At 44.5% G+C, this 21,873-nt stretch overlaps 1 protein-coding gene across 1 annotated transcript in view; it reads left to right on the top strand.

Moving 5' to 3' along the window:
* The window catches only part of kcnq1.2 (potassium voltage-gated channel, KQT-like subfamily, member 1.2), a 367,043-nt gene that overhangs the window by 290,567 nt on the left and 54,603 nt on the right, over positions 1 to 21,873 (top strand). The window lies entirely within an intron of this gene.

The following is a 21,873-nucleotide window of genomic DNA, read 5'->3' on the forward strand; positions in this document are numbered from 1 at the left end:
AGCAGCCAAGACCTTCTTTATAGAATCATTAGGGGTATACTACACTGCTTCTCTGCTATCTTTTAAGTCCACAAAACAGTTCCTTAATTCCAAAATAAATTATGTTTCCTGATTAAAACAACTAGAATTAAATATGCAGTGACAGTACTCTTATATCTGGCATTCTACTTTTGACACTAATTGCTTTATTAGTGTATATTATCATTAAATACAAAAACATACTGCATCATACACAAGAAGGAAACTTACCTTGGACTGGTCACCAGCTCACAGCAGGGCACACTTACTCATGCTCCTACACTCACTCATGAATAGCCAGTTAAGAATCCTGATAATCAACCTAATACACTCAACCTTGGAATGTGAGCGTAAACTGGACTAGCTGGAAGGAGCTTAAAGAGACAGTAATTGTGAATCAGTAAAGTAATTACTGCACCACTCTGACACCCCAAATATAGTTTAACAAAAGTTATGCATTTATTATAACAACAGACCTAAAAGTTTTAGATTCAAGTAACATGTACTTGACAAAAATAAATACCTAAGCTTATGGCACTGAACACTATCGAATTCAAACACACTTATTTTCATACATGCACTGACTAACTGGCTTTCAGGTATGTTGACACAACTAGTTTATCAGCAAAGAAGTACTATTTGAAAGCGTTACCTTTCTATTGATCATAAACTCAGTATTTTCAGCCTATTTGTAGCATTGCCACATAAAAAAGTATATATTTTTCTTTTCTTCTTTTCTCTATGTAAAATCCCGTTGTCAAAAAAAAAAAAATATATATATATATGGAAGATAAGATAGGCGGGTTAGATATAGAAGACCTTTTGGGTGGTACAGGGCTGTTATTTACAATTTCCGGGAGTGGCATGGAAACAGACGTACTATTTAAATAGAGGCGGGAAAAGGCAGGAGGAAGAGAAAGAAAAGACAGCCCGAGTTTTATGGCGAAGGAGGAAAGGACATGACCATTCTAAGTCCAGGACAAAGATTTGTTTTCAGGGTGCACCACAAGTCAACTTCAGTCTAGGGTGGCCACCTCGAAGTTTCCGGATACACTGAGGATACCAGGAAAGGGATCGAAAACAGTGTGAGCGGTAAATCTTTTTATTCTTGGATTGGCATGCCTGATGAACTGGACTGTGGAGAAATAGTAAAATGAGAAAAACACTAAATCATAAGGACTGAGGGGAAAGTCTTGGAAATATAATTTCATGCTTTGCGTTCATAGTATATATTAAAAGTGGGGGTGTTTTAAAAGTGTATTAATTATAGCTTTTTGTTTTTGCATTTTTTTCTCTGTGTGGGTTTGTTAATATCGTTTTTATTATTATGAATCACCTTTCGGCACTATGGGAAGGGGTTAAAGGCAGTTTGAGGTTGTCCTGCAATCTTCAGTTAAACATTACATATTTATTTATAAGGAAATTTTGAAAAGAGTTTGTATTTTTGCTGCAAATAATGAACTTGCTGTTTTTCTCCACTATAATTTCTATTTTAACAGTTTGACAAAAAATACAATCATGCAACATGTTATGTTGTGGTATTAATGTTATTTAATTTGGACAGTAGGTGGCACTGTACAAATATATATAAATAGAACTGGGAGAAGGATGGGAGGAGAGTTACGGAAGGAGATTGTATGAGAGAGGTCTTCCTATAATAAAGAATGTATATGGAGATTTCTTTGTGTACTAATCAATACAACACAACACAGAATAAATATTGTGATGTAAGGTATACCTTGTGCTGTCTGCAGTTGGCTATTTAATTGTAAAGAGTTTCTCAAAGTGAACTGCAACAGAATAATTACAGCAAAATTTATCAATGTAAATTTCCTGCATACAGTATTGTACTTAAAGTTATTTCTTTGCTTTAATGCTTATAGATTTTCTCTTTCTTATTATCTATTATTTTTTGTCATTTACTTGTAATGCCATCAGTTTTTCAAATTTACTTAATCTAGTTGTGAGCACTGAAGCTGGCAGGAACCAACTCTGGATGAGGTACCAGTCCATCGCAGGTAAATTTACATACACAACCACACATGCTTATATCATTCCAAGTAACCAGTTAACATGACAGCTCAGTCGAAAATGTGATTATTTATTTCATTTAACAGTTAACATTTGACCTTAATCTGTTTTATTTTCATTTTTTTCTTTTGATAGTTTGTATCCAGGTCTCAAAGCTATATCTGGAAGTTGCTTTACCCACATGGTGTTTGTAAAGCATTACCATCTGAAACTTTGGTATTCCACAGTTCACATGACATATCCTCCATTACAGTGCATTCACATTATGAATTAAGGAACTGTTCCATTAAATGGTCAGCATTAACTCACTGAGTTTATTTCTAGATTCATTTAGGACCATTTGAGATGCAAAAAACAGCCAAGTTCAGCTGCAAGTGGGCTATCAAGAATGAATTAGAATTAGCAAAATGAATATTTTCACCCCTTTCCATGTATTAACATAAACTTTGCCTTCTGTTATTATTTGGAGAGCCAGGCTCTGACAATCATACTAAAGACAGGGATAGATAGATAGATAGATAGATAGATAGATAGATAGATAGATAGATAGATAGATAGATAGATAGATAGATAGATAGATAGATAGATACTTTATTAATATATATATATATATATTAAATTAAAGAGTAATAAAAATGCTTGTAAAAACAGACAATAACTTTGAATAATGTTAGCATTTACTTCCCTGGGTGGAATTGAAGAGTCGCATAGTGTGGGGGAGGAACGATCTCCTCAGTCTGTCAGTGGAGCAAGACAGTGACAAAAGTCTGTCACTGAAGCTACACCTGGCTGGAGATGACACTGTTAAGTGGATGCAGTGGATTCTTCATGATTGACAGGAGTTTGCTTAGTGCCCGTCGCTCTGCTACAGATGGTAAACTGTCCAGCTTTGTTCCTACAATAGAGCCTGCCTTCTTAACAAGTTTGTCCAGGCGTGAGACGTCCTTCTTCTTTATGCTGCCTCCCCAGGACACCACCGCATAGAAGAGGGCACACAACTATTTCTTAGAACATTTGCAGCATCTCATTGCATATGTTAAAGGACGCCAACCTTCCAAGAAAGTATAGTCGGCTCTGACCTTTCTTACACAGAGCATCAGTATTGGCAGTCCAGTCCAATTTGTCATCCAGCTGCAATCCCAGTTATTTATAGGTCCGTTCCCTCTGCACACAGTCTCCTCTGATGATCACGGGGTCCATGAGGGGCCTGGGCTTCCTAAAATCCATCACCAGTTCCTTGGTCTTGCTGGTTCAGGTGTAAGTGGTTTGAGTCACACCATTTAACAAAGTTTTTGATTAGCTTCCTGTATTCCTCCTCCTGCCAACTCCTAATGCATCCCACAATAGCAGTGTCATCAGCAAACTTTTGCATGTGGCAGGACAGTAGCATATAGATGATGGCATCCTCCGCTCCCACATTCTCCTGATATGCGAACTGCAGAGGGTCGAGGACGTGGGAGACCTGTGGCCTCAGGTGGTGAAGCAGCAGCCGCTCCATGGTCTTAATCACATGTGACGTCAAAGCAACAGGCCGGAAGTCATTCAGCTCACTAGGACGTGATACCTTTGTGACTGGGGTGATACAAGATATTTCCCAAAGCCTCGGGACTGTCCCCTGTTCCAGGCTCAGGTTGAAGATGCACTGTAGAGAACTCCCGAGTTCCAACGCACAGGCCTTCAGCAGTCGTGGCGATACACCACCTGGACCCGCTGCTTTGCTGTCACAAAGTCTCCTCAGCTCTCTGCTCACCTGTGCTGCTGTAATTGTGGGTGGGGATGTCTCATGTATACTGGTATCGGCAGAAGGATGGTTGGAGGATGAAGTACTCCGAGGTGAGAGTGGGCTAGGGTGGTCAAACGTGTTAAAAAAGTTGTTCATTTGGTTTGCTCTCTCCATGTCTTTCTCGATGGTGGCACCCCGCTTCGAGCTGCAGCCAGTGATGATCTTCATCCCATCCCACACTTTCTTCACGCTGTTAATCTGCAATTTCTGCTCCAGCTTTCTCCTGTACTGCTCCTTTGCCACCCTAAGCTGGACTCGGAGGTCCTTCTGCACGCGCTTGAACTCATGCTGATCACCGCCTTTAAAAGCCCTTTTCTTCTGATTCAAAAGGCCCTTGATGTCACTTGTAATCCATGGCTTGTTGTTAGCATAGCAGCGTACTGTTCTTACTGGAACTACAATGCCCATAAAGAAGCTGATGTAATCAGTTGTGCAGTCAACAACCTCTTCAGTGTTCTCACTATGTGACCCCAGCAGTATATCCCAGTCTGTAGTTCCAAAGCAGTCTCTCAGAGCCTGCTCTGCCTCAGGGGACCACTTCCTGAATGATCATATATTACCATTGTATTAAAATCTCAAGTAGAATTAATCTTCAAAAGAACTTTTCAAACTTTTGACATATTCACTGTGAACACATTACGACATATTTGATGATTATACTGTATATCAGTAGGGGCTAAATATAATTGTTGTCTGCGTGTTGGAGAAGTGTACAGGAAATCACATAGTTTAGTGTTCACTTAACGGAGAAAAATCTTGTAAAATACTTCAATGAAATAAAAAGATTGCAATCATGTTGTCTACATATAGCATAAATAGCATTCTCATTGATATCAGCATCTGCCAGATCATATAATACCATAATCATTTAAAAGTGCAGCATGATTTGTTTCTTGAGAACTTATGTCACGGATGTTCCTTCATGATTGCACTAGTACAGTAGTCCCCTATTTAACAAAATGAAGTGTTTGTAACATTAATAACCTTCTTGCCTACTCATAAAATTTATAATTACAACTAGCAGAATACCTGCGTTTCTCAGTGGAGAAGTAGTATGTTAAAGAAGTTATGAAAAAGAAAAGGAAAAATTTAAAAAATAACGTAACTTGATTGTTATTGTAATTGTTTTGTCATTGATATGAGTGTTGTTGTCATATCTGTCTATATATGTATATATATATATAGCAAAATACCCGTGCTTGGCAGCAGAGAAGTAAAAAGAAAAGGAAACATTTTAATACTAACGAAACATGACTGACAATGTAATTGTTTTGTCATTGTCATGAGTGTTATATATATATATATATATATACACACAGACACACACATATATAAACATATATATATATACACATCATATATATATATATACATATACATACAAATATGCATATACAGTACACATATACAAATATAGACATATATATATATATATACATATATACATATATATACACAGTTATATATATTGTGGAGGATTGCCAGCTTTCCATGCCAGTCCGCACCCCCAGGCCGCCAGGAGGAGCTCTCCTGACAGCAGGATCGTGCCCCGAGGTCCAGCAGGGCCTTATGGACCTTGTAGTGTTTATACACAGCCCTGCTGGATACCTTGGGGGCCACCAGGAGTCGCTGTGGGGGGGCTTATGGGCTCTTTTGTGCCCTATGACCCGGGAGTACGTCATGGTCACGTGATAGGAAGGAACGACGTGCTCCCGGGTTGAAGAAAAGGACTGTTTGCCCTGACCCGGAAGGAATAAGGAACTGTGGACTGTTGGGACAGGAACACCTCCGGGTCAGGGGCTATAAAAGGACAGTGCCTCAGTCCAGATGCTGAGCTGTGCTGGGAGGTAGAGGAGCAAAGTGTCTGGGCGAGGAGGAGTGGTTATTGTATTAGTTATTGATTTATTGAATGAGTAGTGTGGAGGGTGCTTGGTGCACTGTGTTAAAAGAAAATAAAAAGGTTGTGGACTTTTACCTGGTGTCTGGAGTTGTACCTGAGGGTTCAAGGGTGCACTACTGCCCCCTACTGCCGCAATATATACATATATATATATATATATATATACACACATATATACACACATACATATATATATATATATAGCAAAATACCCGCGCTTCGCAGCGGAGAAGTAGTGTGTTAAAGAAGCAATGAGAAGCTCCGCTCCCGGCACGCAGAACTAGGCCATCTAGAGAGGCCAGGGAGTATGCGGGTGGGCTGCCCTGGGGGGGGGAGGCGAGAGGGACTCAGTATGCTCTCTTGGGGGAGAGTGCCTGCCCTCCAGTGAAACCACAGCCCCATTTACCACATAGGGGTGCCTCAGACTGGCAGGTGACTGAAATAACAAAATGGAGGTTGGACCCTGAGCGGCCGACCAGTAAACAAGCCTGGTCCTTATGGGCAAAAGTATGGCAGTGGCTATGGTCCTTAGAAAACAAGCCCTACCAGGTAATAGAGCAGGTAGCTTGCTATCTGCTCCTGAAAGCGCTTCCCCATGGCTTCACCCAGCTGGTCTGGGGCGAGCAGTTTACGAACATGTCAGGGCTCATAGAGCTTCTGGAAACACAGAGGGCGGCCTCACACTCTGGGAGAGCAGAACCGTCCTTCTGTCAGACTCAGCCGGGGTACGTCCCAAGACCTAGCCCCTCCCTGTACAGCCCGGAGCTTGTATCGGCGTCCGCGGGGCCGTGGGCACGCAAACCACTTGGTGACGAGGAGGAATGCAGGTGGAGGGGGAGGAGGGCTTGGTGTGCTCTGACAAACCCGTTGACGATCCCACACACAGGCGTGGTGATGGTTAGCGGGTTTAAAACTTCCGCTCTGCTCGATTCCGGCAGCAACATTTCCATTGTTGCCCGCCGTTTTGTGCTACCGCGACAATGGCTAAAGTTCAAGACCAGTATAACCTGTGTCCACGGGGAAACCCGCTGGTACAGGACCGCCGCTTGTGTCATTAGCTACGGAGGGTCAGTCCAGAAAGTAACCGTGGCAATCCTTCCTGATCCTCCACACCCGGTGATACTGGGGCGGGACTGGTCTGAAATTAAAAGCGGTGAGACACATACCACTCCCGGGTTAAGTTGGGTCTCTTTATGGACGGAGATGAACCGTCTCAAGCTGCCTCCACGCCGTGTAATCAGCCGGCAGAGAGAGACGAAGCAGCCGTCCTAGGTGACGTGGCAACTCCCGGGCCGTCGCAGGCTGACACGTCATCCACCAACGCCGGCGGAGGGCGGAGAAACCACGCCCATTGAGGTCGGCTCTGACCCTCTCTCCGTGTTGCGGTTTCAATTTAAAAGGACGCTGGCTTCTTTCAGAAGGGAGCAATGGAATGACGACTCTCTGAAGTTTGCAAAAAATGCAGTGGTCCTTGTCGATGGCCAACGCACTGATCAGTCGATGCCACAGGGCCCCTACTTTGTACTAGATAATGACCTCCTTTACCGTGTAGCAATGCATGACGCGCAGGAGACGAGGCTGCTGCTAGTGCCGCGCACCTTCCGGCGGCAGGTCTGCGAGCTAGCACACGCCCACCTCCTAGGTGGCCACCTGGGCACCGAAAAAACTCTGGAGCGGATCAAGCTCCGTTTCTACTGGCCAGGAATCAACGAGGAGGTTCGTCGCTTTTGCGCTTCCTGCCCGGAGTGTCAACTGCAACAAATTCCTAGGAAGGACCGTGCTCCTCTCGTTCCTATTCCCTTGATTGATGTTCCCTTCCACAGAATCGGGGTCGACCTGGTGGGACCCCTAGAGCCCTCAGCCCGAGGACACAAGTATATTTTAGTCCTTGTGGATTATGCTACACGATACCCCAAAGCTGTTCCATTGCGCTCACCTACCTCCAAAGCCATCGCACGGGAATTACTAGGGGTATTTGTGCGTGTGAGGATCCCCAAGGAAGTCTTGACAGACCAGGGGACCCCTTTCACCTCGGAAACATTCAGGGAGACTGCCAAGTTACTGAAAATAAAGCATTTAAAGACCTCGGTGTATCATCCTCAAACCGACGGGCTAGTAGAGTGGTTTAATCAAACTCTCAAGCAAATGCTGTGTAAGGTGGTCAGCGAGGATGGAAGGAACTGGGACCAGCTCCTCCCCCTCGTCCTTTTTGCCTATCGGGAAGTCCCACAAGCCTCCACGGGTTCTCCCCTTTTGAACTACTGTATGGGCGACAACCTCGGGGCATATTAGATATTCTGAAAGAAGGGTGGGAAGAAGAGGCTCTTCCCTCTACAAACATACTGGAGTATATCGCGCAGTTACGCGATAGATTTGGAAAGATTCGACTTGTCCTTAAAAGTCACATGGAGGAGGCTCAAGCAGCACAGGCCCGGTACTACAACCGCGGCACGTCTCTTCGGGAGCTCCGCCCGGGAGATCGGGTCATGGTCCTAGTGCCTACCTCCCACTCTAAGTTGCTTGCCCACTGGCAGGGCCCCTACGAAGTTAAGGAGAGGAAGGGACTGGTCGACTATTTGGTGAGTCAACCCAATCGTCGGCCAAAGGAGCGGGTTTATCATGTGAACCTGCTGAAACCGTGGAAGGACAGGGACCCCGATCCCTCCTCCGGCCAGCCCGCTCACTCTTCGCTCACACACACGACCTTAACTTCGGCACGGACTTGAGTCCCCGACAGCGGCAGGAGCTGGAAACAGTTAACCGGACCGTTCGGGAGGTAGTCAGTGAACACCCCGGAAGGACCTCTCTGATTGAGCACAACATCGTGACAGATGTTGTCCGAGAACGCCCGTACTGTCTTCCCGAGGCAAAAAAGGCTGAAGTGGAGCTTGAGATCAAGCGCATGCTGGAACTAGGTGTGATTGAGGAAAGTTATAGTCCCTGGTCCAGCCCCATTGTGCTCATCGGTAAGCCTGATGGGAGTTGGAGGTTCTGCAATGACTTCCGTCGGCTTAATCAAGTCTCCCAATTTGATGCCTATCCAATGCCACGCGTGGACAACCTCCTCGAGAGCCTTGGACAGGCCCAATATCTGACCACGCTTGACATGACAAAAGGGTACTGGCAGGTTCCCTTAACGGACTCCGCAAAGGAAAAAAACGCGTTTAGTACCCCTACCGGACATTGGCAGTATCGTGTCCTTCCATTTGGGTTACACGGGGCCCCAGCCACCTTCCAGCGTCTGGTGGACAAAGTGCTAAAGCCTCATAACTCATATAGTGCTGCCTACCTGGATGACGTGGTCATCTATTCCAGCACATGGAGGGAACACCTACAACAACAACAACAACAACATTTATTTATATAGCACATATTCATGCAAAAAAATGTAGCTCAAAGTGCTTTACAAAATGAATAGAAAAATAGAAGACACAATAAAAAATAAACATAAGTCAACATTAATTAACTTAATCTGGCATACCTCAGGTACCACAGGTGCCAGTTCAGTGAAGTACTACATTTTAATTTACCATACTGCACTTACGATCCACTCAACCCTAGAAAACAGTTAAAAGTGACAACCAATATGCAGTAGCTTTCTGGAGATGGGTCAGATCTCCACTCACACTTATAACAGAAAAGTCAAGGATGTTATGTATTTATTTTTAATGGCTCAGCTGTAAATTATCAGAGCCTTGTTGTGTTTACCGGTTTTCATTTTTAGTTGATATCAGGTCAGTCTAATTTATTTGACTCTTTGATTAATTTTACAACTTGTGAAAATTGCCCTCAAAATAGTAAAAAGATTAAAAAAACTTGTGGTAGTGTAAAAAAAAAAAAGTGCTCCAAGATTGATGCCATTTTGAAATGGCCCCATCCGCGAACCAAGCGGCAGGTCCAAGCCTTTCTCGGGTTAGCCGTACTACCGCCGGTTTGTACCCCGGTTTTTGGAGAGAGCGGTGCCCTTGACTGATTTAACAAAGAAGAGGTCCCCGAACATTGTGGTATGGACTGAAAAAACAGACACTGCATTTGGTGACTTGAAGAAAGCCCTTACGTCCGCACCTATTTTGATGGCACCTAACTTTTCTTTGCCTTTCATCCTCCAGACGGACGCTTCGGACACAGGCCTGGGAGCCGTGCTGAGCCAAAGTGTCGATGGTGTGGAACACCCCGTCATGTTCCTGAGCCGGAAACTGTTGGACCGGGAGACCAGGTATGCAGCGGTGGAAAGGGAGGCCTTGGCGATTAAATGGGCGATCACTCAGTTGAGGTACTACCTGTTGGGCCAGGAGTTCACCCTTGTCACAGACCATGCACCTCTACAGTGGATGGCCCTGCACAAGGAGTCGAATCCGCGAGTCACACGGTGGTTTCTTGACCTGCAGCCGTACAAGTTTTCGCTCGTTCATCGTCGGGGTGCTCTCCATACCAACGCTGATGCTCTTTCTCGGGTTCACGACCTCTCGGTTAGGGTCGCCCGACCCGACGGGTCTGGGCTGAGGGGGGCCTTGTCACACGCGCGCATGGGAGGCAGCTAAAGGGCTCGAGTGAAGGCAGTTCTGAGGCATGCCGGGATGTGGCAGAGTGTACTAACTCTCTTTCTCACTTCCCTGTAGACCAAAACCGGGAAGTTCCACCTGTCTCTCTTGACGTCACTTTTGGGACCGAGCCAATGGAGACAGACCTTGCCAGCTCCGGCCCCCCTGATGTCACATCCGGGCCTAATCCAATGAATGATGAACACGTGCCCGATCCTTATGACCTCACTTCCTGCCTCCCCCTTTAAAAGCCTTCCCTTTTCCCTTCTCTGACAGTCTTGTTTTGGACTCTGTTGTAAGCACTTCAGTGCTGGTATTTTGAAAAGAAAACGACTTTTGCAGCCAGGATACCAAATTACATGGGTGGCTGCCCCAAACCTTTTTCTGTCTTTGTCTCGTTTTGTGACAATATATATACATATATATATATATATATATATATACACACACACACATATAAACATATATATATATACATATCTATACATATATACATATGCACATATACACATATATATACACACACACATATATACATACATATATACACATACATCCACATATATACATATATATATCTATCTACATATACACACATACATATACATACACACACATATATACACACAAATACATATATATATATATACATACACACACACACAACTATCGTATCTGTTCAAGTTCTATTTAAATTTTAAATAGAAGGAATTTTTATTTAGTCGACAGAATATTATTCCGGAATAAATCAACTCAAACCTTAAATAAGTTATAATATTTTGCTCTCCATAAAAATATATCCTGTCAAAATTATACAAATTCAAATATGAACATGGTGCATAACAAAACCTGGAAATATAAATAAAATTTGTTCTTTTCAGCAATAACAAATCAAATCATTCAGTTGTCTTTGCTTATATGTCATTTTATGAGAGCTGGAAGTCTGGCATCTTTTTTTGGCAACAAGTTTGTTTATGTTTGGTATGAGGTTCTGTGTTGTGGAGAATCTCAGGATGGACTGCAGGTGCTCATCAGTGAGGCGACTCCTGTGTGCTGTTTTGTTAGTCTTCATGACTGAGAAGAGCTTCTCACACAGATATGTGGTACCAAACATGCACAAGGTTCGAGCCGCATGTAGACGGAGCTGGGGCATTTTTGCGGGAATGGAGTGAATAAACTGTGCAGGCCGTGCAGTATCGTACTTTGCCTTTAGTGTGCCATTACACTGCAGCTCAATCATCTCCATCTGAATCTGCACAGGTGCAGTTTCCACATCAACAGCAAATGGGTTGCGAAACAACTCAAAATTCTTTTTTTGTTCTTCAAAGTCACCAATGCGTCATGCGATCTCAGTGCGCAGTGCGCTCAGTTTATCAGCAAAGTGCGTATTTGGGAACACCGTTGTGCCGACTTGGTTCAACATTACTTGGCAACAGGAAAATGGGGCAAGTTGCACTGGTGCATTTGTGTCTCCCATAAAAGTAGCTTCACTTCAAATCACTGTGATTTTGCACGGGTAAAAACGTCTGCTGAAGTGTCAGATTCTTCTTTTACTCTTCTGGTTTCTGTATCTTGTGCATTGCATTCAGGTCTTTCAGGTTATCTTGATGTTTTGTCTCATAGTGCCGTCTTAGATTAAATTCTGTAATTACAGCCACATTAGCTCCACAAATGAGACACACGGGTTTACCAGCAATGTCAGTAAACATAACAAACCCTCCCATCGGTTTTTAAAGGCTCTATGTTCAGAATCACCTTTTCTCTTCAGCATCGTGTGAGCTAGCTTCTCAATAACTTGCAGCATCATAAGCTAGACTTGATTAACGCGGTAAGTTTTCGGCAAGGCAGCTGAAGCGCTGCATTATGGGATCTGTAGTTTATCGTGTAACCAGCGCTTCATATCCCCGGGCCATTAATAACAATAATATATAAAATGATCTTGCAGGCCGGATATAATTACACGCGGGCCGGATGTGGCCTGCGGGCCTTGAGTTTGACACATATGGACTAAATTGAACTTGAAAAGATATATTTTTTTCAAATGTGATCGCGCAATTCAGATCGAGTTGACGCGCACTACAGTACATCGAGCCCGCGTGCTATTGTGGTTTTGCCTGCGTGCCTCAATAAGTCATCCTCCCCTCGCTCTTATGTTTTTACCATTCATCTAATGAATACACTATGTATGGCTTTACCAAAACAATCATTGATTGCGAATAAAGTATCCATTATTCATAAAGCTTCAATTGGTGATCTGTCTTTCTGCGTTAACCGCATATTTTTTCATACGTCTCAAACCATGGGGATGCAAGGCTAAAATGTATCGGGAGGCGCGCATACATACTCAGTGCATCCCCTCTCAGAAATCGAACCTCGGAAGCCAGCGCTAGAGGCGAAGCCTCTACTATTGCGCCACTGTGTGTGGTTTGTCTATTTGAGCATAGCAGTGTAATTCAGTTTTTGTTCAGCACTCTTTGGAACTGTTGCTTTTTGTCTGCGCACTGCGTCAGTTCACGTGAGCCGATGAATATGGTTTTATATGTCACTAGCAAAATACCCGCGCTTCGCAGCTTGAGAAGTAGTGTGTTAAAGAAGCAATGAAAAAGAAAATGAAACATTTTGAAAATAACGTAACATGATTGTCAATGTAATTGTTTTGTCACTGTTGTGAGTGATGAGTGTTGTTGTCATATATATATATATATATATATATTTACACACACACATAAACATATATATATATACATATCTATACATATACACATATATACATACATATATATATCTACATATATACACATACATATACATACACACATACATACATACATACACACACATATATACACACAAATACATATATATATATATATACATACACACACATATATAAACATATATATACATATACATACATATCTACATATATACACACACAGCTATTTCAGATCAGTGCAATACGCTGCTTGTTAAAACGGATAACTCCACTCTTACGTGCAAGTCTGCGTGGATATTATGAACTATCGATTTGTTCAAGTTCTATTTAAATTTTAAATAGAAGGAATTTTTATTTAGTCGACAGAAATATCTTTGGTAGGAATGGTAAAAACAGACAGGAATATTATTCCTGAATAAATCAACTCAAACCTTAAACAACTTATAATATTTTGCTCTCCATAAAAATATATCCTGTCTAAATTATACAAGTTAGAAATAAAGTAAACATTAAAAGAACAAACATTCAAATTTCTTTACTCTTATGTAATTTTATATAAAAATAAACTTAGATTTTAAATATCCCAAAAGATTTTGCTCTCCATAAAAATATATCCTGTCAAAATTATACAAATTCAAATATGAACATGCTGCATAACAAAACCTGGAAATATAAATAAAATGTGTTCCTTTCAGCAATAACAAATCAAATCATTCAGTTGTCTTTGCTCATATGTCATTTTAGAGCTGGACGCCTGGCATCTTTTTTGGCAACAAGTTCGTTTCTGTTTGGTGTGAGGTTCTGTGTTGTGGAGATTCTCAGGATGGATTGCAGGTGCTCATCAGTGAGGCGACTCCTGTGTGCTGTTTTGTTAGTCTTTATCACTGAGAAGAGCTTCTCACACAGATATGTGCTACCAAGCATGCACAAGGTTCGAGCCGCATGTAGACGGACTTTTTGTTCTTCAAAGTCACCAAAGCGCCGTGCAAACTCAGTGCGCTCAGTTTATCAGCAAAGTGCGTATTTGGGAACACCGTAGTGACGACTTGGTTTAACATTACTTGGCAACAGGGAAAGTGGGGCAAGGTGTACTGGTGCATTTGTGTCTCCCATAAAAGCAGCTTCACTTGAAATCACTTTGTGATTGTGCACGGTAAAACGTCCGCTGAAGTGTCAGATTCTTATTTAATTATTCTGCTTTCTGTATCTTCTGCATTGCATTCAGGTTACCCTGATGTTTTGTCTCATAGTGCCGTCTTAGATTAAATTCTGTAATTACAGCCACATTAGCTCCACAAATGAGACACATGGGTTCAGTAAACATATACTCAGCCTCCCATCGGTTTTTAATGGCTCTATTTTCAGAATGAACTTTTCTCTTCAGCATCGAGTAAACTAGCTTCGCAATAACTTGCAGCATCATAAGCTAGACTTGATTAACGCGGTAAGTGTTCGGCAAGGCAGCTGAAGCGCTGCATTATGGGATCTGTAGTTTATTGTGTTACCAGCGCTTCATATACCTGGGCCATTAATAACAATAATACAGTATATAAAATGATCTCGGGCGGATATAATTACACGGGCGGATGTGGCCCGTGGCCCTTGAGTTTGACAAATATGGACTAAATAGAACTTGAAAAGATATATTTTTGAAATGTGATCGCGCAATTCAGATAGAGTTGACGCCAAGACTACAGCCTGCATCCTCCCTCGCTCTTACTTTTTACCGCTCATCTAATGAATACACTGAGTATGGCTTTACCAAAACAATCATTGATGGCGAATAAAGTATCCATTATTTGAGTATGTAGATCGGGATATATATATACATATATATATACCCGCATATCGCAGCGGAGAAGTAGTGTGTTAAAAAAGCTAGAAAAAGAAAAGGGAACATTTTAAAAATAACGTAACATGACTGTCAATATACAGTATTTGTTTTGTAGTGTTACTGAGTGTTGCTGTCATCAAGGATTTGATTATCATTATTTCTTTCAATCAGGTTCGTATTTGTAGGATGTGTTGTGTTCAAGTTACATTCCGTGTTTGTCAATCGTTGTAAAGATGACAGGTTTCTTTCATCGATTCGTTTCTTACTGCATCAATAAACAGCTCGCCTTCTACTTTATCTGAGACCTGACACACTGCATGCAGGTTTTTTTACACTGTCTTCCTTTAGCGGACATTGACTTTTTCCACCGTGTGCTTTGTTTCCGCAGTAGCTGGATTTATGAATATGCTTATCAGACGCTTCATATTTTTGCTGCCTTTTCAATTGTGTAATTCGGTTTTGTTCAGCTCTTTGGAACTGTTGCCTTTTATCTGTGCACTGCGTCCAGTTCACGTGAGCCTCGGTGTACATGCATCGAAGGTTCCCAGCTGTGCTGGTGCCATCTCGTGCTATGTCCATGGCTGTATTTAATGTTACCTTAGTCCTGGCACTTAAAACTTTCTTTCGCAGTTTCGCTGAGTTTGTGTCAAACACCACCCTGACCATCTCATCTTCCTCTCCATAAACACAGTCCTTCACCCGTGAATATTTAGTGGGAGTTTGCTATTGGATTGCCGCTGACGGACGGCCTTATATGGGCAGGCACTAAATTACAAACGCCAGCGGCAGCCTATGAACTTAATTTAAAGTGTAGGTTTACATCGTGCTTTGTTTCCGAAGTAGCAGAACTCATGAATATGGTTGTATATGTCACTTTCGCCGCTTCTTATTGTTTCGCTGCCTTCTCAATTATATAATGCATGTTTTCTTCAGCGCTTTTGAGGTCTTCCTGGTTTTCTACGTAATGCATGATTACGTGGGAGACGTGATGATGTCACACGAAACTCCGCCCCCCACGACTTTCAAGCTCAACTCCATTACAGTAAATGGAGAAAAATAGCTTCTAGTTATGACCATTACACATAGAATTTCAAAATGAAACCTGCCCAACATTTGTAAGGAAGCTGTAAAGAATGAGCCTGCCAAATTTCAGCCTTCTACCTATACGGGAAGTTGGAGAATTAGTGATGAGTCAGTCAGTGAGTAAGTGAGTGAGTGAATGAGTGAGTGAGTGAGTGAGTGAGTGAGTGAGTGAGTGAGTGAGTGAGTGAGTGAGGGTTTTGCCTTTTATTAGTATAGATGATGCATTCTGAATCTATGCCAGTAGTATAATAGTATAAGCTTGGCAACTTCTGTCATACTGTCGATCAAAATGATTAATGACCTTAAGCACCGCCCCGATGACATCATATCGGAAGTCCCACCCCCACACGTGACCTACCCCTATCCCTTCATGATGCAAGACCGGAAGTCTCGCACCCTGACGGTGGATTGGTGAAGGACACCCTGTCCCTGCCCAGACTCCGCCTTGAACCCGCCCCCAGCACCTGATTGATTAAACAAACTGTCAAGGGCTGTTTAATGGATGTCTGCCCCTTCCTTGACAGTTTCCTGGGGCAAACAGGTGGGTATGGGGTGGGAGTGGGTTCAAGGAGGGGTCAGACATCCATCAAACAGCTCTTAACAATTTGTTTAACCAATCAGGTGCAGGGGGCGGGTTCAAGGAAGGGGCAAACATCCATCAAACGGCCCTTGACAGTTTGTCACCGGGTCACTGGGGCCCCCCTTTGGAGCTAGGCCTGGAGGTGGGGCTCGATGGCGAGCGCCTGGTGGCCGGGCCTGCACCCATGAGGCAGCCTGAAGAGGTAACGTGGGTCCTCCTTCCCATGGGCTCACCACCTATGGGAGGGGCCAAGGAGGTTGGGTGCAGTGTGAGGTGGGTGTTGGCCGAAGGCGGGACCTTGGCGGTCTGATCCTCGGCTACAGAAACTGGCTCTTGGGACGTGGAATGTCACCTCTCTGAAGGGGAAGGAGCCTGAGCTAGTGCGCTAGGTCGAGAGGTTCCGGCTAGATATAGTCGGACTCACCTCGACGCACAACGGACTCTGGAACCAATCTCCTTGAGAGGTGCTGGTCTCTCCACCACTCTGGAGTTGCCCCTGGTGAGAGGCGCCGAGCAGGTGTGGGCATACTTATTGCCCCCCGACTCGGAGCCTGTGCCTTGGGGTTTACCCCGGTGGACGGGAGGGTGGCCTCCCTCTGCCTTCGGGTGGGGGGAAGGGTCCTGACTGTTGTTTGTGCATATGCGCCGAACAGCAGTTTGGAGTATCTACCCTTTTTGGAGTCTCTGGAGGGGGTGCTAGAGGGCATACCTTCTAGGGACTCCCTCGTTCTGCTGAGAGACCTCAATGCTCACGTGGGCAATGACAGTGAGACCTGAAAGGGCGTGATTGGGAGGAATTGTCCCCCTGATCTGAACCCGAGCAGTGTTTTGTTATTGGACTTCTGTGCTTGTCACGGATTGTCCATAACGAACACCATGCTCAAGCATAAGGGTGTTCATATGTGTACTTGGCACCAGGACACCCTAGGCCTCAGTTCGATGATCGACTTTGTGGTTGTATCATCGGACTTGCGGCCACATGTCTTGGACACTCGGGTAAAGAGAGGGGCTGAGCTGTCAACTGATCACCACCTGGTGGTGAGTTGGCTTAGATGGTGGGGGAAGATGCCGGTCAGTCCTGGTAGGCCCAAACTTGTTGTGAGGGTCTGCTGGGAACGGCTGGCGGAGTCCCCTGTCAGAAGTAGCTTCAACTCCCAACTTCGGCAGCACTTCAACCACATCCCGAGGAAGGTGGGGGACATTGAGTCCAAATGGGCCATGTTCTGTGCCTCTATTGTTGAGACGGCTAACCAGAGCTGTGGCCGTAAGGTGGTCAGTGCCTATCATGGCGGCAATCCCCGAACTTGTTGGTTGACACCGGAGGTGAGGGATGCCGTCAGGCTGAGGAAGGAGTCGTATAGGACCTTTTTGTCCTGTGGGTCTCTGGAGGCAGCTGATAGGTACCGGCAGGCCAAGCGGAATGCGGCTTCGGTGGTTGCTGAGGCAAAACCTCGGGCATGGGAGGAGGCCATGGAGAATGACTTTCGGATGGCTTCGAGGAGATTCTGGTCCACCGTCCGGCATCTCAGGAGGGGGAAGCAGTGCAGTGTCAACACCGTATGTGGTGGGGATGGTGCACTTCTGAACTCGACTCGGGACGTTGTGGGTCGGCGGGGGGAGTACTTTGAAGACCTCCTCAATCCCACTAACATGCCTTCCAATGAGGAAGCAGAGCCTGGGGACTCTGAGGTGGGCTCTCCCATCTCTAGGACTGAGGACACCGAGGTGGTCAAAAACCTCCTTGGTGACAGGGTCCCCGGAGTTCCTCAAGGCTCTGGATGTTGTAGGATTGACTTGGTTGATACGTCTCTGTAACATTGCATGGACATCGGGGACAGTGCCTCTGGATTGGCAGACCGGGGTGGTGGTCCCCCTCTTTAAAAAGGGGGACCGGAGGGTGTGTTCCAACTATAGAGGGATCACACTCCTCAGCCTCCCTGGAAAAGTCTATTCGGGGGTTCTGGAGAGGAGGGTCCGTCGGATAGTCGAACCTCAGATTCAGGAGGAACAGTGTGGTTTTCGTCCTGGTCGTGTAACAGTGAACCAGCTCTACACCCTTAGCAGAGTCCTGGAGGGTGCATGGGAGTTTGCCCAACCTATCTACATGTGTTTTGTGGACTTGGAAAAGGCGTTCGACCGTGTCCCTCCGGGAATCCTGTGGGGGGTGGAGTATGGGGTACCGGACCCCTTGATAAGAGCTGTTCGGTCCCTGTACAACTGGTGTCAGAGCTTGGTCCGCTTTGCCAGCAGTAAGTCGAGCCCATTTCCAGTGAGAGTTGGACTCCACCAGGGCTGCCCTTTGTCACCGATTCTGTTTATAACTTTTATGGACAGAATTTCTAGGCGCAGTCAGGGTGTTGAAGGGGTCCGGTTTGGTGGACTCAGGATTGGGTCACTGCTTTTTGCAGATGATGGTGTCCTGTTTGCTTCATCAGGCCGTAATCTTCAGCTCTCTCTGAATCGGTTTTTCAGCTGAGTGTGAAGTGGCTGGGATGAGAATCAGCACCTCCAAATCCGAGATCATGGTCCTCAGCCGGAAAAGGGTGGAGAACCCTCTCAGGGTTGGGGGAGAGATCCTGTCCCAGGTGGAGGAGTTCAAGTATCTCGGGGACTTGTTCACGAGTGAGCAAAGAATGCACCATGAGATCGACAGGCAGATTGGTGCAGCATCCGCAGTGATGCGGGCTCTGCATTGGTATGTCGAGGTGAAGAAAGAGTTGAGCCGTAAGGCAAAGCTCTCAATTTACCATTTGATCTACTGTACATTCCTACCCTCACCTATGGTAATGAGCTATGGGTAGTGACCGAAAGAACGAGATCGCGAATACAAGCGGCTGAAATGAGTTTCCTCCGCAGGGTGTCTGGGCTTTCCCTTAAAGATAGGGTGAGAAGCTCAGTCATCCGGGAGGGGCTAAGTGTAGAGCCGCTACTCCTCCGGATCGAGAGGAGTCAGATGAGGTGGCTTGGGCATTTGATCAGGATGCCTCCTGGACACCTCCCTGGTGAGGTGTTCCGTGCACGTCCAACCGGGAGGAGGCCCCAGGGAAGACCCAGGACGCGCTGGAGGGACTATGTCTCCTGGCTGTCCTGGGAACGCCTTGGGATTCTCCCGGAAGAGCTGGAAGAAGTGGCTGGGGAGAGGGAAGTCTGGGCCTCTCTGCTCAAGCTGCTGTCCCCGCGAGCCAACCCAGGATAAGCGGAAGAGAATGAATGAATGCATTTTCTTCAGTTCTATCTATGATTTTAATATTAACACAAACTTAAAATATCTATCTAACCTTTGCTTTATGACTTGCAGCTCCTGACTTTTTCCATCTCACAGACAGATTCTTTGGTTAGAGCTCAGACACGGACTGAGCCAGCCAAGTGCGATCGCACCTCCGTTTCAGCCAGCCGGGTGAGGCAGCATCTGACAGCCGGCCTTCCCACACTTCCCAACCACTTCTGAAAGTGCTGTATAAAAAAGCGAAGCATTTTCTAAAGACTCTGACCGGGTCATGGAATCTATGACCGAGGTCCCAGCGTTCCAGCCAGGCTGAGTTACCTTATAGCCTCTCCTGCTTTGGGTAAGAACCCCTGTATCTATTATTTAAAACTAGCAAAATGCCAGCGCTTCGCAGCGGTGAAATACTGCCTTAAAATTTTTATTAAGAAAAAAAGTAAACATTTTTAAACTGTTTAACAATTTAAAAAAAAAATATTTGTTAAGGATCTCTTTGTATACCACGTTGTCAGTTCGGTCCTCCGGTTGTAAAATGACCAAGCTGTGCGCTGAGCTTACTCTTGAGCATGCAACATTCAGTTGGCCATGTGAAAAGCAATCCTGTCTCAAATCAATGCCAACCTTTTGTAGGGTTTGTCCCTGAGACTTATTAATTGTCATTGCGAAGCAGAGCCTACTGGAAATTGAAGGCGTTTGAATTGAAATAGGAGATTAATGGTATAACGGGGATGCAAGGAATAAAAACTCTCTCACCTGAGCCACTGCCTGTAAAAATAGTTGCCTCAATTAGGCTGTTTTGTAGACACGTGACCTGAAGTCTGGTGCCGTTACAAAGTTTCGGTGGCTGTAAGTTTCTCAGTAACATTATTGGTGCCCCAGCCCCAGTGTTGAGAAACTCTACCTGGATAATGTACCGCGTCTTCTACTTCTACAACTGAATCAGCAGACAAATATGTTTTTGGTTGTGAAGGTAGTTCTTGAAGTAAAATGTGGTTTATAGTCATAGTCATGTCATTTTTTGGTGTCAGGATAGCTCTCTCTCTCAACATGACACGTCGTTTTGGTGGAAATTTCATTGATTGGGGCAAACATTTTGAAGAAGGCTTTGTAAGGTATTTACGATGAGACAGAGATTTGTAGGAATATTTATTTTACGATTTTCTTTTATGAAGGTGCCATCACCTATACTCATCAGAAGAGCAGAGAACTTCCCCAGCTTTTTTGTCGCCTTTCAAATGAAATCTCATGTTTATTTTTAAAGTAACAACATTGATTTGTGGCCATAGGTATGAAGATTTTAGAGATGCTTTAACTTCATCAGCACGTGTTCCTCTGGGCACGACTGGTAGGGTCTGGCGGAAGTCTCCAGCCAGCAACACTGTCAAGCCTCCCGTAAGTTTGTTGCTGTTTCAGATGTCTTGGAGGGTCCTGTCTAAAGCCTCAACGTCTCCTTTGTGTGCCATAGTGCATTCATCCCAGACAATAAGCTGACAATGTCACAGCTCTTCAGCCATGTTGCTCTGCTTTGATATGTTACACATGGGGGATTCAGTATGGTTGAAGTTCAGAGGCAGCTTGAAAGCTGAATGAGCAGTTCTGCCACCCTCAAGAAGAGTTGCAGCAATGCCAGAAGAAGCCATAGCTATGGCAATGTTATGTTTTGCTCGGATTTTTGCAAGGAAAACGTTTATTAGGAATGTCTTACCAGTTCCTCCTGGAGAATCAAGGAAAAACACTGTGCCAGTGGCCGAGACAACGCTGCTCACAACTTGGTCATAAACTGACTTTTGGTCACTATTTAGCGACAGCTCGTTATTTGTGACTATTTTGGCCAATTGTGAGGTGTTGTAAGATGTCTCTTTCAAGTACTCAGGATTTGACGTAAGTTGTGCCAGTTCTCTGAAAGGTGAAGGCAAACCGTAATGATGAAGAGATTGACCTCCAATAGCGATTACGTAGTTTTCAAGCAACTGTAGACACTTGTTATAGATCAAATTTAAGCACTGGTAGACTTCTGTTCGTATATAATCTCTTTCAGTCTGTCTCCTAACATCTTCTGCTATGCTGTGTTTATGTTTTCCCCATAGGTTTATGGGCAGAACACCATCATGACAGCAAACAGTTTTCGGACCTTTTGAGGTGAGCGAGACAGAGCAGCTTTCTG

This window comes from Polypterus senegalus, chromosome 11, assembly GCF_016835505.1.
Source record: "Polypterus senegalus isolate Bchr_013 chromosome 11, ASM1683550v1, whole genome shotgun sequence".
Taxonomy (NCBI): Eukaryota; Metazoa; Chordata; class Cladistia; order Polypteriformes; family Polypteridae; genus Polypterus; species Polypterus senegalus.